The 15,767-nt window shown below is 49.7% G+C and overlaps 9 non-coding genes across 9 annotated transcripts; all 9 read right to left on the bottom strand.

Annotated features, from left to right (window-relative positions):
* Nucleotides 1–6,520: 6,520 nt before the first annotated feature.
* LOC124563016 lies at nt 6,521–6,639 on the bottom strand. Its single transcript, XR_006969813.1, has one exon. It is a non-coding gene; the product is annotated as a 5S ribosomal RNA (ribosomal RNA).
* Nucleotides 6,640–7,657: 1,018 nt separating this feature from the next.
* Nucleotides 7,658–7,776, bottom strand: LOC124563015. The gene has a single exon (XR_006969812.1). It is a non-coding gene; the product is annotated as a 5S ribosomal RNA (ribosomal RNA).
* Nucleotides 7,777–8,797: 1,021 nt separating this feature from the next.
* Nucleotides 8,798–8,916, bottom strand: LOC124563014. The gene has a single exon (XR_006969811.1). It is a non-coding gene; the product is annotated as a 5S ribosomal RNA (ribosomal RNA).
* A 1,018-nt stretch (nt 8,917–9,934) lies between these two features.
* On the bottom strand, nt 9,935–10,053 carry LOC124563012. Its single transcript, XR_006969809.1, has one exon. It is a non-coding gene; the product is annotated as a 5S ribosomal RNA (ribosomal RNA).
* A 1,021-nt stretch (nt 10,054–11,074) lies between these two features.
* LOC124563011 lies at nt 11,075–11,193 on the bottom strand. Its single transcript, XR_006969808.1, has one exon. It is a non-coding gene; the product is annotated as a 5S ribosomal RNA (ribosomal RNA).
* Nucleotides 11,194–12,214: 1,021 nt separating this feature from the next.
* Nucleotides 12,215–12,333, bottom strand: LOC124563010. The gene has a single exon (XR_006969807.1). It is a non-coding gene; the product is annotated as a 5S ribosomal RNA (ribosomal RNA).
* A 1,022-nt stretch (nt 12,334–13,355) lies between these two features.
* On the bottom strand, nt 13,356–13,474 carry LOC124563009. Its single transcript, XR_006969806.1, has one exon. It is a non-coding gene; the product is annotated as a 5S ribosomal RNA (ribosomal RNA).
* A 1,021-nt stretch (nt 13,475–14,495) lies between these two features.
* On the bottom strand, nt 14,496–14,614 carry LOC124563007. The gene has a single exon (XR_006969805.1). It is a non-coding gene; the product is annotated as a 5S ribosomal RNA (ribosomal RNA).
* Nucleotides 14,615–15,635: 1,021 nt separating this feature from the next.
* On the bottom strand, nt 15,636–15,754 carry LOC124563006. The gene has a single exon (XR_006969804.1). It is a non-coding gene; the product is annotated as a 5S ribosomal RNA (ribosomal RNA).
* Between the last annotated feature and the right edge of the window lie 13 nt (nt 15,755–15,767).

Raw genomic sequence — 15,767 nt, 5'->3', positions numbered from 1 at the left:
GGGAGCCAACAGCACGTTTTTTTTTTTTTTTTTTTTTTTCTTTTATTTTTTTTTTTTTTATTTTTTTTTTTTTTTTTTTTTTGTTTTATTTTTTTTTTATTTTTTTTTTTTTTTTATTTTTTTTTGGTACTGTCGACTCCATGTCCCACGACGAACAGACGAAAAAGAAAACGTATCCCCCGTTAGCATCCTTGGGAATGTCGACGTCTGTCGGGAAAAAGCGACAGGTGCAAAGAAAAAACCATAATCCAAAAAATCTTCTAAATGGAGACAAGTAATCCACCAGAAAAACAAGAGTCCAGTATAGAAAAATATAAAACACAAAACTAGAAAAAGAAGCCACTTCCTCAGGTGTACTATTACTGGGAAAGTTCCACACCAGTAAAGCAGAGGAGTAAAGTCCAACAAGTGGAGAAGTGAAACTAAAAGAAGGAAATTAAAGGCACTGCGCGGTAATACAGGAAAAGACGAAAAGATAGTACTGCCGCCACTTGGGAGACCTACATGAGAAAGTTCTGCAAAAAGAAATTGCCGATGTCCACAGCATAAAAATAATCAGAATCAAGGAGAAGGTAAACCATACCGGAAATGAAAAGGAACACAAAGAATAGAAAGTAGAGTACCTCTGATTACACAAATTTCAATAATTGTACGTTCCTGGAAAAACACAACACGAGCGGTCAAAGTAGAAGAGTATACCAAATCATCAAACCATGTTAAGTAGCCATCGACATCCGAGTAAAAGCATGAGCAAGGGCAACCTGCAAAAAATTCGCGAAATTTGCACGATAGCCAGGCATGGCTGCAGTTTGTTCATGCTGAGTCCATAAGTATGTAAGAAAGTCAAATTCGGTTGTCAATTTCAGGGAAAACATTGCAAAAACGGCATGACCCAGGAGCCACACCGTGGCATTCTTCTTAGTATTCGGGTAGGCGGCGCACTGAGGGATTAAGACGTCTGTCGGCAAAACAGAGCGCGTATCCACCCGATTGATAAGGCGAACCATATCTCGGGCGGTATGCCAAACACTGCAAAAATGGCCACACACGAAACGGTGTTCAAGCGTATCCTCCACAGCACACAGGTCACAAGCTCCAGACGAGAGGAGATTAATGGAGTGGAGCTTCGCATTCGTAGGGAAGGTACGATGCACAACCTTGTACCACACTGCGTGTACAGAGGGAGGAAGAACATTGCTGGCAAGATTTTTCCATACCGTGACCCAGTTATACCACGGTAGCCGATACTCCCACTTACAACGCACAGTAGACCCACGGAAAGCAGAAGCGACGTCGCTGACTCGAAGGCTGGGAACGTCACAGAGCTCCAAGTAGCTGTTTTCCATATAGTAGCGACGCACATAATTAAGAAAAAAGGGAATGTGCGAGACATTCACCGGCGCCGCCGCAGATGGAGGACGATACAGAGTGAAGACCGCCGCAGTGGTACCGTTCGGGGCCTTTTCCATAACAACAGTGGTCCGTTTCCAAAACAGAGCAGAGCACTTCGCGCGTAGATCTACTAGACCCAAACCACCATCTGTCGGGCTGAGAGAACAAGTGGCATACGAGACTTTAAAAATGTCACCTCGCCATAAAAACCAATACACCGCCTGCTTGAGGGCACGTTCCAATTGCCGAGGCAATGGAAGGACCTGTGCGAGATACCACGCCCTGGCCAGAATGGTAGTATTAATCAAGGCCACCTTATCACGAAGCGCCAACGTGCGAGCCGCATAGATCTTGGCAACGGCACGCACCTTGTGCAGCGTCGACCGCCAATTAAGCGCCTCCATCCGTTGTGGGTGAGAAGAAAACAGCACGCCCAGGACTTTTTGCTGTTCGCGGACGCAGAACCAGTTCCGCTGTAAGGACCTTGCGCGGGGTGTAAGAGGCAAACAAACAGTCTTAGCAGGGTTGACTATGGCACCCGTGGCGTTTTCAAAGCGTTGCAGTGCGCCATATAAAGTGTCAACGTCATCGGAATGGCCAAGGAAAACACCAAGGTCGTCGGCGTATGCCTTACAAACGAGGCGGTCCGCCCCGACCTGAATGCCGCGGCATTCGCGGCCGATAATCCGCAGCAACGGATCTAAGGCTACAGAAAACAGGGCCATCGAAAGGGGACACCCCTGCCGCACCGAGCGCTCAACACGGAAAGCCGGCGTCAAGCGGCCGTTGACACTAACTCGTGACGTCGCATTCTGTAAAAGATGCTTTACCACAGTCGTAAACTTAAGGCCGAATCCCATCCGCACAAGAACCTGGCGGAGGTAAACATGGCTAATGCGGTCGAAAGCATTTTTGAAGTCAATCAATAAGATGGCAGCTGTCGGCAGGCGCGCACTTTTAACAAAGCCGATACAGTCGCGATATGCGAGAACGGCGTCAAAAATGTTTCGACCCGGCACCGCACATGATTGACTGTCACTGAGAACCGACGGTAAAACAACTTTAAGACGTTGAACCACACAGCGCGTCACAATCTTAAAATCGGCGTTAAGTAAGGTGATCGGCCGAACAGCGTCAATACAGGGCGTCGCATTCGATTTAGGTACTAAGGTCACTACCCCCTCCTCAAACGCAGCAGGGATAACAGCACCATCCCGTATTTCATTTAAAAGAGCCACAAAAACATCACGAAAAAGATCATAAAACTTCAAATAAAATTCAGAAGGAATGCCATCGGGACCAGGCGATTTACACTTAGGGCTTCGTCGGATAGCGTCGGAAAGATCGTCAGGTACATAAGCAGCATTTAAATGCGTCCTATCCGCACGAGTTAAAACATGAGGTATAACTTGTAAAAAATCCCGCAACGCATCACAGTCAACATCCAGCGCACGGAAAAGGGAACTAAAATGATTAAAAATATCCCGCTCGATGTCGGACTGGACAGTAGTCCGTCCACCGTCGCACTTTTTCCAGGTACTGATGTGGAGACGGGCACGCCTCCGTCGTTCCCTGGTCAGATGGTAAAGCGACAAAGGTTCGCCAGCCACAACCCCCGCAGGCTGGCTGCGCACGACGACACCATTACTGACAGCACGCAAATCAGCGAGAAGCTTCAGCTGAAATTGCTTAAAAGCGGGCAGCAAGGCAGGCTGTGACGTCACGCGCAGCGCGAGGTCTTGTAAACACGCCTGATGGAAGCGGGCCGTAGCGCGACGCCAACGAGCCGCCTCGCGGCTAAAATCAATTAAAAACTGCCTTATCACTGGCTTGGCCTCCCCGACCCACCACTCCAGCACACTACAGTCACCTCGCCGAGTCCCGAGTAATTTATGCCACAGATTGGTAAAACACCGGACAAAATGGTCGTCGGTCAATAAAGCACAATTAAATTTCCACAGATTCTGTCGTCTGGGAACACAAAAACGAGGCAATAAAAGCTGACAAAGGTAACCGGAATGATCAGAAAACAGCACGGGAAACATTTCCGTGCGGCAAATACGGGCAGAAAGCGAGGCAGAAATGTAAATTCTGTCCAGGCGGCTGTGCCCCGTGGGATAAAAATGAGTATAGTGGGTAACATCAGGGTTTAAAACACGCCACGTATCAACGAGCCGAAAACTGCGAATCAAGTCGCCGAGCTCGCGACAAAGGTTAGGACGAGGCACCTGATCGACAACATCTAAAACGCAATTAAAATCGCCGCCGACAACTAAAGCATCCACATTCCGGTGTAGCAGTGCACACAATTCCTGCCCATAAAAAACAGCCCTCGCCGGCTTATCGTTCCCAGACGGGGCATAAACGTTAACAAAGACAACGCCCAGTATAGTGCAACTAACAGCACGACCATTTGGTAAAATAGCAACGTCGGAAATAGCAAGATCAGAACGGACTAAAATGGCAGTTCCTGCATTGGAATCCGGTAAAACATTGTCAACAACAATAAAGTCACTAAAATCGTGTAAAAAGACAAGTGCATCGCGCGTCACCTCTTGTAAAAAGACAACATGGCAGCGGTGATCACGTAAAAAGGCCTGAAAAGCCAGTAACTTGCACGGGTGGCACAACTTGTTAAGATTAATAGTGACAACATTCCACTGGCTAAAATCGTAAGTCATAGACTCACTCAGTTAAAAGACACACAAAAGTAAAAACACACAGAAAACACGGAATGTGCAGGTGCACGACAGAGGAGGGGGTACACAGGACACACACTATGTCTCCGCACCCTCCACAACATCCTCCGCCCACTCCGAAGGCTCGAAGGGGGAGAGGGGTGGCAGGGTGGCAGTAGCTGGCACGGCAGAAGCGACCGACACAGGATCCCTGACGGGCATCTGCACGTCGGAGGGAGGCACCGACACGCGGTCGTGGATAGAAGGACCAGCGCGACGTCGGTGGACATCCTCAGCCTTCCGTTTCGTCGACATAGGTGCCGCAGTCACAGCCGAGACAGTGTCGGGCGCTAAAACAGGCACGTCTGCAGAGGCTGGTTGGCTTAACACAGTCCGCAGATGGCGAACAGCAACGTCACGTTGCTGCGCCGCATCGCTCAGATCAGCTGACTGCGCGTGGCGAGAGGAGGCCCGCGGCGACTGTTGTTGTTGCTGTTTGCGCGGCGGCTGACGCCCGGAGCCGGAAGCCTGAGGCGGCCGGAGCTCCACGTCGAGGTCGCGCCGCGCGGCACGGCGTTGCGACGCCCAAGAAGAGGCGGGGGGGCGCCCTACCGGGGACGGACTACGGTCACGCCGCGTGTAACCCCCGTCGTAAGAAGGGGAGCTACTGACACTGCGGAAGCGTTGCCTACTGGAACTCCGAGAACGAGCTTCATCCCGTTGCGGTTTCGGTTCCACAAAAACATGGCGTGATTCCGCAACAGGATTAGGCCCAGAAACATCAGAGGGTACAACGACGGGTGCAGGCACAGAAGGAGAGGGTGCCAACTGCGACACAATAGGTGCAACAGGGTCCGAAATAGGGCACGGAACAACATCGGTTACCGATTGCGGCACGGAGTCAGAGACAGCCTCCGACACAACAGCACCCACAACCGGTTGAAGAGCAGCAGGCACGTTTTCCGAAGCCGCGGACAAAGGTTCCTGGCCGGTAGTCGCAAGATCAGAGACAGTAGCATCAGCAGACACATCCATCGCTTCCGCGGCGGCAGCAAGATTAACATCTGCCGCACGCCGCGCGGGCGCGGGGGGGGCGGAACCCAAGACCGTAGCGGCGACGGAAGCAAAACTAGCTCCTTGCAAATTGGCCTCAAGTGGTAGCTGAACAGGCCGTTTGCGCTTCGGACAATCCTGCCGATAATGTCCGACACCGTTACAAAATGAGCAAGTCTGTGGCTGGCCACTGTACGTGACAAACGCACGGTGGCCGTTTACCAAAATAAAAGACGGAATATGCTGCCTGACCACCATCTTAACACTGCGCACACCGTTCTCGACTTGAAATATGTACGCAGACGACCATTTCTCTTTCACTACAGATAGAACAGTGCCATAAGGCCGCAAGTGACGAGAAATAGTGTCGTTGCGAATTTCAAACGGGAGGTTAAATATGCGGATTTGTCGAAGACCAAAACCAGCATGAGACACAGTGACATTACTAATATTTCCGTTAAGGTGTCGAAATCTACGAACACCGTCATTAACAGAGACAACAGCATCACACAGATCGGGAGATTTCAGTTTCAAGAACACAGAATTTAAAAACGTATCGAACTGAATACCGAGCACATCAGTAGTAGACAACATCAAGTCCTCAAGCAACCAACGATGGATCTCGAAAGCCGAAGGTTTCTCTACGGAACGATCAAACTCGCACTGAATATTATTCTGTCGCTCTTCACTTTCATCGTAAACGATATCCATTACTTACAGTTCAGTAGAAAAGAAAGAAAGCAACGAGGAAGAGGGAGCAGACGACACGCGAGGTGCCGCCGGCCCAGTCGCACGAGGTAAACACAGCACGCCAGGCACCGAGGTGTTGGCTGGCGCGCGGCCGACCGGCGTATGGCCTGTGCGGGGTGTGGCAGAGTGTTGTTGGAGGGCGCCACTGCTGGCGATGTGAGCTTCCTCGCCTCGCCTCAGACGAGGTGTTTGCGTAATTTGCAGTGCATTCGCACCATTCCTATCGCTGTCCCTGTCCCCGTCCCGACTTGTCCCGACTTTGCTCGACTGCCGCTCGCTGCCGCTCGGGTCGTGGCCCATATAACAGCGCAAGCACAAGAAACGTCTGCAGGAGATGACGAGACGAGACGAGACGACTGAGGAATAAATTTATAATTACATATCGAAGTAGGAATTGTACACCGCTACACAACAACAGGCGCTGACGTATTTCAGAACACATCTGCCGATTCGTACTGTTTTGTCGTTTTCAAAGACTTCCTGGCGAACTTGGTTAGCACATTCTCCCTCAAACTGAGATATTTACTGCAATTTCGCACCTTATGGTCATTACAGTAGATTAAAATGCTTAAGCAAGAATCTTTGTCACAACAGAACGGTGGTATGGAAAGAGGGCGGTATAAAAAAAAAAAAGGTAAATGAAAGGGAGCCAACAGCACGTGGTGTTCCCAGGTGGTCACCCATCCAAGTACTAACCACGCCCGATGTTGCTTAACTTCGGTGATCGGACGAGAACCGGTGTACTCAACATGGTATGGCCGTTGGCGCCCATATAATGTAGGCGCATGGCAGAATTCGCATTCGGTTCTTATCCCAACACACACAAAATCATACTTTTCGGTCGAAAGCAGCCGCATTTTTTTTTTATTGACAATTCGTCACGTTAGCGCGAACGCAATCCTGAGTTCCAAAACTTATGAGCCGGAAGGACGCGCTTCGTGTATTTTTTTTTTTTTTGTGAGATTTATAAATTTATTTATTAACATTACATCGTTACAAGCTAACAACTTTACAACATAAAACACGAACAGAATTGTAATTGTAAGCACTTCCTTCTGCAATCCGACGTGCCAGCAGAGCGACTGCCGAATTAGCGGGCGCGCCGCCGTGTGTGTGAGACGCGCAGCTTCTCGTTGCACCTCCTGTCATCCGCTTGGCGCGTGCAGCCTTCGACACTCGCGGAAGACGCATCTTGTCCCTGGTGTCCAGCGCAGGAGGGCTGGCGCGCGGCCGACCGGCGTATGGCCTGTGCGGGGTGTGGCAGAGTGTTGTTGGAGGGCGCCACTGCTGGCGATGTGAGCTTCCTCGCCTCGCCTCAGACGAGGTGTTTGCGTAATTTGCAGTGCATTCGCACCATTCCTATCGCTGTCCCTGTCCCCGTCCCGACTTGTCCCGACTTTGCTCGACTGCCGCTCGCTGCCGCTCGGGTCGTGGCCCATATAACAGCGCAAGCACAAGAAACGTCTGCAGGAGATGACGAGACGAGACGAGACGACTGAGGAATAAATTTATAATTACATATCGAAGTAGGAATTGTACACCGCTACACAACAACAGGCGCTGACGTATTTCAGAACACATCTGCCGATTCGTACTGTTTTGTCGTTTTCAAAGACTTCCTGGCGAACTTGGTTAATACATTCTCCCTCAAACTGAGATATTTACTGCAATTTCGCACCTTATGGTCATTACAGTAGATTAAAATGCTTAAGCAAGAATCTTTGTCACAACAGAACGGTGGTATGGAAAGAGGGCGGTATAAAAAAAAAAGGTAAATGAAAGGGAGCCAACAGCACGTGGTGTTCCCAGGTGGTCACCCATCCAAGTACTAACCACGCCCGATGTTGCTTAACTTCGGTGATCGGACGAGAACCGGTGTACTCAACATGGTATGGCCGTTGGCGCCCATATAATGTAGGCGCATGGCAGAATTCGCATTCGGTTCTTATCCCAACACACACAAAATCATACTTTTCGGTCGAAAGCAGCCGCATTTTTTTTTTATTGACAATTCGTCACGTTAGCGCGAACGCAATCCTGAGTTCCAAAACTTATGAGCCGGAAGGACGCGCTTCGTGTATTTTTTTTTTTTTTTGTGAGATTTATAAATTTATTTATTAACATTACATCGTTACAAGCTAACAACTTTACAACATAAAACACGAACAGAATTGTAATTGTAAGCACTTCCTTCTGCAATCCGACGTGCCAGCAGAGCGACTGCCGAATTAGCGGGCGCGCCGCCGTGTGTGTGAGACGCGCAGCTTCTCGTTGCACCTCCTGTCATCCGCTTGGCGCGTGCAGCCTTCGACACTCGCGGAAGACGCATCTTGTCCCTGGTGTCCAGCGCAGGAGGGCTGGCGCGCGGCCGACCGGCGTATGGCCTGTGCGGGGTGTGGCAGAGTGTTGTTGGAGGGCGCCACTGCTGGCGATGTGAGCTTCCTCGCCTCGCCTCAGACGAGGTGTTTGCGTAATTTGCAGTGCATTCGCACCATTCCTATCGCTGTCCCTGTCCCCGTCCCGACTTGTCCCGACTTTGCTCGACTGCCGCTCGCTGCCGCTCGGGTCGTGGCCCATATAACAGCGCAAGCACAAGAAACGTCTGCAGGAGATGACGAGACGAGACGAGACGACTGAGGAATAAATTTATAATTACATATCGAAGTAGGAATTGTACACCGCTACACAACAACAGGCGCTGACGTATTTCAGAACACATCTGCCGATTCGTACTGTTTTGTCGTTTTCAAAGACTTCCTGGCGAACTTGGTTAGCACATTCTCCCTCAAACTGAGATATTTACTGCAATTTCGCACCTTATGGTCATTACAGTAGATTAAAATGCTTAAGCAAGAATCTTTGTCACAACAGAACGGTGGTATGGAAAGAGGGCGGTATAAAAAAAAAAAAGGTAAATGAAAGGGAGCCAACAGCACGTGGTGTTCCCAGGTGGTCACCCATCCAAGTACTAACCACGCCCGATGTTGCTTAACTTCGGTGATCGGACGAGAACCGGTGTACTCAACATGGTATGGCCGTTGGCGCCCATATAATGTAGGCGCATGGCAGAATTCGCATTCGGTTCTTATCCCAACACACACAAAATCATACTTTTCGGTCGAAAGCAGCCGCATTTTTTTTTTATTGACAATTCGTCACGTTAGCGCGAACGCAATCCTGAGTTCCAAAACTTATGAGCCGGAAGGACGCGCTTCGTGTATTTTTTTTTTTTTTGTGAGATTTATAAATTTATTTATTAACATTACATCGTTACAAGCTAACAACTTTACAACATAAAACACGAACAGAATTGTAATTGTAAGCACTTCCTTCTGCAATCCGACGTGCCAGCAGAGCGACTGCCGAATTAGCGGGCGCGCCGCCGTGTGTGTGAGACGCGCAGCTTCTCGTTGCACCTCCTGTCATCCGCTTGGCGCGTGCAGCCTTCGACACTCGCGGAAGACGCATCTTGTCCCTGGTGTCCAGCGCAGGAGGGCTGGCGCGCGGCCGACCGGCGTATGGCCTGTGCGGGGTGTGGCAGAGTGTTGTTGGAGGGCGCCACTGCTGGCGATGTGAGCTTCCTCGCCTCGCCTCAGACGAGGTGTTTGCGTAATTTGCAGTGCATTCGCACCATTCCTATCGCTGTCCCTGTCCCCGTCCCGACTTGTCCCGACTTTGCTCGACTGCCGCTCGCTGCCGCTCGGGTCGTGGCCCATATAACAGCGCAAGCACAAGAAACGTCTGCAGGAGATGACGAGACGAGACGAGACGACTGAGGAATAAATTTATAATTACATATCGAAGTAGGAATTGTACACCGCTACACAACAACAGGCGCTGACGTATTTCAGAACACATCTGCCGATTCGTACTGTTTTGTCGTTTTCAAAGACTTCCTGGCGAACTTGGTTAATACATTCTCCCTCAAACTGAGATATTTACTGCAATTTCGCACCTTATGGTCATTACAGTAGATTAAAATGCTTAAGCAAGAATCTTTGTCACAACAGAACGGTGGTATGGAAAGAGGGCGGTATAAAAAAAAAAGGTAAATGAAAGGGAGCCAACAGCACGTGGTGTTCCCAGGTGGTCACCCATCCAAGTACTAACCACGCCCGATGTTGCTTAACTTCGGTGATCGGACGAGAACCGGTGTACTCAACATGGTATGGCCGTTGGCGCCCATATAATGTAGGCGCATGGCAGAATTCGCATTCGGTTCTTATCCCAACACACACAAAATCATACTTTTCGGTCGAAAGCAGCCGCATTTTTTTTTTATTGACAATTCGTCACGTTAGCGCGAACGCAATCCTGAGTTCCAAAACTTATGAGCCGGAAGGACGCGCTTCGTGTATTTTTTTTTTTTTTTGTGAGATTTATAAATTTATTTATTAACATTACATCGTTACAAGCTAACAACTTTACAACATAAAACACGAACAGAATTGTAATTGTAAGCACTTCCTTCTGCAATCCGACGTGCCAGCAGAGCGACTGCCGAATTAGCGGGCGCGCCGCCGTGTGTGTGAGACGCGCAGCTTCTCGTTGCACCTCCTGTCATCCGCTTGGCGCGTGCAGCCTTCGACACTCGCGGAAGACGCATCTTGTCCCTGGTGTCCAGCGCAGGAGGGCTGGCGCGCGGCCGACCGGCGTATGGCCTGTGCGGGGTGTGGCAGAGTGTTGTTGGAGGGCGCCACTGCTGGCGATGTGAGCTTCCTCGCCTCGCCTCAGACGAGGTGTTTGCGTAATTTGCAGTGCATTCGCACCATTCCTATCGCTGTCCCTGTCCCCGTCCCGACTTGTCCCGACTTTGCTCGACTGCCGCTCGCTGCCGCTCGGGTCGTGGCCCATATAACAGCGCAAGCACAAGAAACGTCTGCAGGAGATGACGAGACGAGACGAGACGACTGAGGAATAAATTTATAATTACATATCGAAGTAGGAATTGTACACCGCTACACAACAACAGGCGCTGACGTATTTCAGAACACATCTGCCGATTCGTACTGTTTTGTCGTTTTCAAAGACTTCCTGGCGAACTTGGTTAGCACATTCTCCCTCAAACTGAGATATTTACTGCAATTTCGCACCTTATGGTCATTACAGTAGATTAAAATGCTTAAGCAAGAATCTTTGTCACAACAGAACGGTGGTATGGAAAGAGGGCGGTATAAAAAAAAAAAAGGTAAATGAAAGGGAGCCAACAGCACGTGGTGTTCCCAGGTGGTCACCCATCCAAGTACTAACCACGCCCGATGTTGCTTAACTTCGGTGATCGGACGAGAACCGGTGTACTCAACATGGTATGGCCGTTGGCGCCCATATAATGTAGGCGCATGGCAGAATTCGCATTCGGTTCTTATCCCAACACACACAAAATCATACTTTTCGGTCGAAAGCAGCCGCATTTTTTTTTTATTGACAATTCGTCACGTTAGCGCGAACGCAATCCTGAGTTCCAAAACTTATGAGCCGGAAGGACGCGCTTCGTGTATTTTTTTTTTTTTTTGTGAGATTTATAAATTTATTTATTAACATTACATCGTTACAAGCTAACAACTTTACAACATAAAACACGAACAGAATTGTAATTGTAAGCACTTCCTTCTGCAATCCGACGTGCCAGCAGAGCGACTGCCGAATTAGCGGGCGCGCCGCCGTGTGTGTGAGACGCGCAGCTTCTCGTTGCACCTCCTGTCATCCGCTTGGCGCGTGCAGCCTTCGACACTCGCGGAAGACGCATCTTGTCCCTGGTGTCCAGCGCAGGAGGGCTGGCGCGCGGCCGACCGGCGTATGGCCTGTGCGGGGTGTGGCAGAGTGTTGTTGGAGGGCGCCACTGCTGGCGATGTGAGCTTCCTCGCCTCGCCTCAGACGAGGTGTTTGCGTAATTTGCAGTGCATTCGCACCATTCCTATCGCTGTCCCTGTCCCCGTCCCGACTTGTCCCGACTTTGCTCGACTGCCGCTCGCTGCCGCTCGGGTCGTGGCCCATATAACAGCGCAAGCACAAGAAACGTCTGCAGGAGATGACGAGACGAGACGAGACGACTGAGGAATAAATTTATAATTACATATCGAAGTAGGAATTGTACACCGCTACACAACAACAGGCGCTGACGTATTTCAGAACACATCTGCCGATTCGTACTGTTTTGTCGTTTTCAAAGACTTCCTGGCGAACTTGGTTAATACATTCTCCCTCAAACTGAGATATTTACTGCAATTTCGCACCTTATGGTCATTACAGTAGATTAAAATGCTTAAGCAAGAATCTTTGTCACAACAGAACGGTGGTATGGAAAGAGGGCGGTATAAAAAAAAAAAAGGTAAATGAAAGGGAGCCAACAGCACGTGGTGTTCCCAGGTGGTCACCCATCCAAGTACTAACCACGCCCGATGTTGCTTAACTTCGGTGATCGGACGAGAACCGGTGTACTCAACATGGTATGGCCGTTGGCGCCCATATAATGTAGGCGCATGGCAGAATTCGCATTCGGTTCTTATCCCAACACACACAAAATCATACTTTTCGGTCGAAAGCAGCCGCATTTTTTTTTTATTGACAATTCGTCACGTTAGCGCGAACGCAATCCTGAGTTCCAAAACTTATGAGCCGGAAGGACGCGCTTCGTGTATTTTTTTTTTTTTTTTTGTGAGATTTATAAATTTATTTATTAACATTACATCGTTACAAGCTAACAACTTTACAACATAAAACACGAACAGAATTGTAATTGTAAGCACTTCCTTCTGCAATCCGACGTGCCAGCAGAGCGACTGCCGAATTAGCGGGCGCGCCGCCGTGTGTGTGAGACGCGCAGCTTCTCGTTGCACCTCCTGTCATCCGCTTGGCGCGTGCAGCCTTCGACACTCGCGGAAGACGCATCTTGTCCCTGGTGTCCAGCGCAGGAGGGCTGGCGCGCGGCCGACCGGCGTATGGCCTGTGCGGGGTGTGGCAGAGTGTTGTTGGAGGGCGCCACTGCTGGCGATGTGAGCTTCCTCGCCTCGCCTCAGACGAGGTGTTTGCGTAATTTGCAATGCATTCGCACCATTCCTATCGCTGTCCCTGTCCCCGTCCCGACTTGTCCCGACTTTGCTCGACTGCCGCTCGCTGCCGCTCGGGTCGTGGCCCATATAACAGCGCAAGCACAAGAAACGTCTGCAGGAGATGACGAGACGAGACGAGACGACTGAGGAATAAATTTATAATTACATATCGAAGTAGGAATTGTACACCGCTACACAACAACAGGCGCTGACGTATTTCAGAACACATCTGCCGATTCGTACTGTTTTGTCGTTTTCAAAGACTTCCTGGCGAACTTGGTTAGCACATTCTCCCTCAAACTGAGATATTTACTGCAATTTCGCACCTTATGGTCATTACAGTAGATTAAAATGCTTAAGCAAGAATCTTTGTCACAACAGAACGGTGGTATGGAAAGAGGGCGGTATAAAAAAAAAAAGGTAAATGAAAGGGAGCCAACAGCACGTGGTGTTCCCAGGTGGTCACCCATCCAAGTACTAACCACGCCCGATGTTGCTTAACTTCGGTGATCGGACGAGAACCGGTGTACTCAACATGGTATGGCCGTTGGCGCCCATATAATGTAGGCGCATGGCAGAATTCGCATTCGGTTCTTATCCCAACACACACAAAATCATACTTTTCGGTCGAAAGCAGCCGCATTTTTTTTTTATTGACAATTCGTCACGTTAGCGCGAACGCAATCCTGAGTTCCAAAACTTATGAGCCGGAAGGACGCGCTTCGTGTATTTTTTTTTTTTTTTGTGAGATTTATAAATTTATTTATTAACATTACATCGTTACAAGCTAACAACTTTACAACATAAAACACGAACAGAATTGTAATTGTAAGCACTTCCTTCTGCAATCCGACGTGCCAGCAGAGCGACTGCCGAATTAGCGGGCGCGCCGCCGTGTGTGTGAGACGCGCAGCTTCTCGTTGCACCTCCTGTCATCCGCTTGGCGCGTGCAGCCTTCGACACTCGCGGAAGACGCATCTTGTCCCTGGTGTCCAGCGCAGGAGGGCTGGCGCGCGGCCGACCGGCGTATGGCCTGTGCGGGGTGTGGCAGAGTGTTGTTGGAGGGCGCCACTGCTGGCGATGTGAGCTTCCTCGCCTCGCCTCAGACGAGGTGTTTGCGTAATTTGCAGTGCATTCGCACCATTCCTATCGCTGTCCCTGTCCCCGTCCCGACTTGTCCCGACTTTGCTCGACTGCCGCTCGCTGCCGCTCGGGTCGTGGCCCATATAACAGCGCAAGCACAAGAAACGTCTGCAGGAGATGACGAGACGAGACGAGACGACTGAGGAATAAATTTATAATTACATATCGAAGTAGGAATTGTACACCGCTACACAACAACAGGCGCTGACGTATTTCAGAACACATCTGCCGATTCGTACTGTTTTGTCGTTTTCAAAGACTTCCTGGCGAACTTGGTTAATACATTCTCCCTCAAACTGAGATATTTACTGCAATTTCGCACCTTATGGTCATTACAGTAGATTAAAATGCTTAAGCAAGAATCTTTGTCACAACAGAACGGTGGTATGGAAAGAGGGCGGTATAAAAAAAAAAAAGGTAAATGAAAGGGAGCCAACAGCACGTGGTGTTCCCAGGTGGTCACCCATCCAAGTACTAACCACGCCCGATGTTGCTTAACTTCGGTGATCGGACGAGAACCGGTGTACTCAACATGGTATGGCCGTTGGCGCCCATATAATGTAGGCGCATGGCAGAATTCGCATTCGGTTCTTATCCCAACACACACAAAATCATACTTTTCGGTCGAAAGCAGCCGCATTTTTTTTTTATTGACAATTCGTCACGTTAGCGCGAACGCAATCCTGAGTTCCAAAACTTATGAGCCGGAAGGACGCGCTTCGTGTATTTTTTTTTTTTTTTTGTGAGATTTATAAATTTATTTATTAACATTACATCGTTACAAGCTAACAACTTTACAACATAAAACACGAACAGAATTGTAATTGTAAGCACTTCCTTCTGCAATCCGACGTGCCAGCAGAGCGACTGCCGAATTAGCGGGCGCGCCGCCGTGTGTGTGAGACGCGCAGCTTCTCGTTGCACCTCCTGTCATCCGCTTGGCGCGTGCAGCCTTCGACACTCGCGGAAGACGCATCTTGTCCCTGGTGTCCAGCGCAGGAGGGCTGGCGCGCGGCCGACCGGCGTATGGCCTGTGCGGGGTGTGGCAGAGTGTTGTTGGAGGGCGCCACTGCTGGCGATGTGAGCTTCCTCGCCTCGCCTCAGACGAGGTGTTTGCGTAATTTGCAATGCATTCGCACCATTCCTATCGCTGTCCCTGTCCCCGTCCCGACTTGTCCCGACTTTGCTCGACTGCCGCTCGCTGCCGCTCGGGTCGTGGCCCATATAACAGCGCAAGCACAAGAAACGTCTGCAGGAGATGACGAGACGAGACGAGACGACTGAGGAATAAATTTATAATTACATATCGAAGTAGGAATTGTACACCGCTACACAACAACAGGCGCTGACGTATTTCAGAACACATCTGCCGATTCGTACTGTTTTGTCGTTTTCAAAGACTTCCTGGCGAACTTGGTTAGCACATTCTCCCTCAAACTGAGATATTTACTGCAATTTCGCACCTTATGGTCATTACAGTAGATTAAAATGCTTAAGCAAGAATCTTTGTCACAACAGAACGGTGGTATGGAAAGAGGGCGGTATAAAAAAAAAAAGGTAAATGAAAGGGAGCCAACAGCACGTGGTGTTCCCAGGTGGTCACCCATCCAAGTACTAACCACGCCCGATGTTGCTTAACTTCGGTGATCGGACGAGAACCGGTGTACTCAACATGGTATGGCCGTTGGCGCCCATATAATGT

The sequence above is a fragment of the Schistocerca americana genome, unplaced genomic scaffold (assembly GCF_021461395.2).
Source record: "Schistocerca americana isolate TAMUIC-IGC-003095 unplaced genomic scaffold, iqSchAmer2.1 HiC_scaffold_119, whole genome shotgun sequence".
Lineage (NCBI taxonomy): Eukaryota > Metazoa > Arthropoda > Insecta > Orthoptera > Acrididae > Schistocerca > Schistocerca americana.
This window is presented reverse-complemented; position numbering and strand designations above follow the sequence as displayed.